Here is a 3,626-nt window from a genome sequence, read left to right as displayed (position 1 = left end):
TTTTGGACGCTTCGGAGCACTTTGGCCCGGTGGAACCCACTGCTTTGCCTGTTGCGTTGACTCAGGAGTGTAGTAGTGGATCCAGGTTTCATCCATGGTTATTAATCGACGCAAAAACTCGGTCGGCTTAAGCGAAAATAATGCCAAATTCTGCTGGGAAGTTGTCACACGAATTCGTTTTTGGTCTACTGTGAGCAAACGCGGCACCCATCGCGCGCAGAGCTTCTTCATGCCCAAAACTGAATGCAGGATATTGCCCACACATTCTAATGATATGCCTACAGCATCAGCTACCTCTGTCAATTTTACTTTGGGATCATTCAACATCATATCATGGATTTTTTCGACATTTTCTGGTGTAGTGACCTCTTTTGGGCGCCCATATCGTTCAGCATGAACTGTGCTCGTACGGCCACAACGAAACTCGGTAAACCAAGTATGAATCGTTCCAATCGACGGTGCAGAGTCCGGGTAATACTTATCCGGCTTGGCCTTGGTCTCGGATATCGTTTTCTTGCGAAGATAGTAGTGTTTGTTCGAAACTCGAAACTCACATTTTTCCATATTAAAAAAAACTCGGAGGTTAGTCGTTTCTCAGTACTGTAACTTGTAAATGCGTAAACATAAATGGCTGAAGTTTTGACAGGCGTCATTTGAAGGTTCAAGCTCGACGGAAATGGTTCACATTAGTGAATACTAATGCCATCTCTTAGAATTTTCAGGTACTTATCAGACTGCCTAGTATAAATAGAAGACCACCGAAGTCTTCCGAAGCTTTCAGATCGGCAATCATCGTACCGCAGAAACCGCGAAGTCGAATCGTGCATTTTCGGCTTACACGCGAACTCACAGTGGTAAGCATGCACCTTCTGTTTTGCGGCTCCCAAATGGTAGGTATGATGGGGGTAAATTTCAGGCTCGATCTGGCAGCTCTGGTGTCCACAAATGCGGGAGAAATATAAAGACCGAGCGGGTAGCGCGAGATAAATGTACAATCGAGAGCGAAGTGCGAGAACCAACAGTCGCGCGCCCTAGGCGCGCTCAAACTTGCGAGTGATTCCAGCCGCGCGCCGAGCGCGCGACGAGAATTTTTTACGTCCCGTGTGGCGGGCAGATTTGTTTTACTGTCAATGACGTTTTTCATGATTGAAGCCAAAATTACGCATCTTATCCAAAAGTGGTTGATAACAAATTTGTAGACCTTTTTCGAATGCACAATTTTTGTGTATTTATCTTTTACAGTATTTTGCACAGTTTGACCGAAAAATGTAAGTTTTAGATTATTCATTATTTTTTATGCTGTCAAAATTTGAATTTTTGATTTTTCAAGAAAATTTAAAAAGTCGTTGTGATAATTTTGTAGGGCATTCAAATAGCAACATTTTTCTTCTCCTGCCTTTTTTTCATATCGTGCATTATTTGGCATAGAATGTTCATTTTCGTTTGTTTTTTGGAATTTTGTAAATGCTATAATTCTAGTAATTTTTGACCTTTTGAAAAAAGTCATGAGGATAAATTATTTGACTTCTTAATACTATGAACAACCGTACAGAGAATTTTTGAATTTTCAAAAAAGTGGTCTCGAAAATATTCAAAATGTGCCCACTTTTTTAATTTTAATCCAAAATGACTGGCTAACGAATTTTAGGTTTAGTTTAGGATACTTAACGAGTGTACCAAAGGGCTATCTAATAGATTAGATTTTTTCAAAAGTTATCGTGTTCACAGCCAGACAGACATACATACAGACATACAGACTCACATACAGATAGACACACAGCCAGACACATTCTTAAAAAACTGTTTTTCGGATTCAGGGGGTCACAAAACGTGTACATTTAAAAAAACTGGGGGGGGGGTGTCAAATTTACACAAATCTAATACCTTATCTGATGAGAATGTAAAAATTGAAAATTCAAATTTTGATGAGACAAAAAATAATTAATTATTAAATTCTCATTTATAATCAGAAGGTATTAGTTTTTTGCGTAAAATGACTTTCGCGGATTTCATCAAATGGCAAAATTTTGAGGTCCCCTTAATCAGTGAAAGAAGTTTTTACGTCGGTGTCTGTCTGTATGTCCGGCGTCGTCGTGGTTGTTGTTTAGGTAGCCTGTATACAGAATAATTTTCAAAAGACTAGTCGGATTGGGTTGGGCTCTCACATACAGTAGTAGTACCGGGCCTCTATGGACAGATTACCGCCTCCACCTTCCTTTTCCCCCTTCACCGCACTATAGCGCCGACCCCCTCGCCGAGTTGGTGGGCCCCACCCTCAAAATAAATAAATAAATGGGTAAAATTTATGAATGGCAGTGAAATGGAAATAAGAACATTTAAAATAATATAAAATTTATTTATTTATACTTTGTATTGGAAAAATAGGGTACATATTTCTAGAATAAAGAAAGTGTGGTCAATTCCGACAATAAAGTTTGCATACATGATGCAAGATCTGTACGCTTGCAATATTTACCGCCACGTATGCGCTGTTTCGATACTCGAGAAATATTATGTTTGAGTTTGTATTTCTTCAACAACTTTTTGTAAAATTTTCGCACAAGACAATCATTTTTTTCTAAATTATTCGTAAAAAATTATTAAAATCAGACAGAGAATAACCATTACACATACAATGGAGAAACATAATGCAATATTGCCCATAAACATTCGAAGTCGCAGTTTGTAGTCTCTTTGTGTTCCACCTGTAGAAGGTACAATTTTCCCGTAAACGAAGAAGATGTTTAGGTACAAGAGGCGGTAACCCGTAGCTGTCCAAGTAGGTACCTCTTCCATCACAGCCAACGTATAGGGCGATCCAGTGAGTTCCAGGTTTTGATTGTTCATCAAAATTAGCTACAATTGCAGATGGTTTCGTACAACGTTTAGGAATCTGATCTGCTGGAAACACGCCGACTGTCCGAGCTTTTTGGAGTCGAAGTACTTGTGGAATTTGTAGGCTGTTCATACTTTTTAGATGACATTGGTAGGGTATTTTTTTTAAATCAAGTCTACCGTATCCTTATCCGAATCTTCAGAATTGGCCGTAATGCTCGGTTCATAGATCGTAGGTGATATGAGCGTACTAGTACTGTACCCTTGTATTTTATTATAGGATAATGAGAGTAGATTATCCTCTTGCTGTTTCTCTATCCAGTTCTTTAGTCCGAGAATATTATTAAAAGCACACATAAACATTGTTTTCTTTTTTATACCATGATGGAAAGAAAATTCGTCTGTAAATAGTAATTTTTTAAACGATGGGCATTTTAGTTCCTTCAAATTTATTACTTGCTACTTGTAATTTTTTGTAGTAACTCTGCTTTTTCATGTCCTCTGGTGTACATTAGTTTGGCAGTTCGAGCAATGTCACGTAGATTGACGTGAAGGAAATTCATTGAGACATCTCCTTTAAACCACCCAATACCGTGATTATGGCAACGAAGCCAGTTATTTTGTTGTTGAGATTCATTCGTGAGATCACTAAATGAAAATGGTGGAGACATAATCCAATGAGAAATGCAATAACGGTCCAGAGAAATCACAGCTAATTCTTTAGGAATATATCGACAAGCATCGTCTCTAAATCCTTGTATTTCAATCACGTAGTCAACCATAATTTCGTG

Source organism: Belonocnema kinseyi, chromosome 5 (genome assembly GCF_010883055.1).
Source record: "Belonocnema kinseyi isolate 2016_QV_RU_SX_M_011 chromosome 5, B_treatae_v1, whole genome shotgun sequence".
NCBI lineage: Eukaryota > Metazoa > Arthropoda > Insecta > Hymenoptera > Cynipidae > Belonocnema > Belonocnema kinseyi.
The sequence above is the reverse complement of the archived record's forward strand: the minus strand, read 5'-3'. Positions refer to the sequence as shown.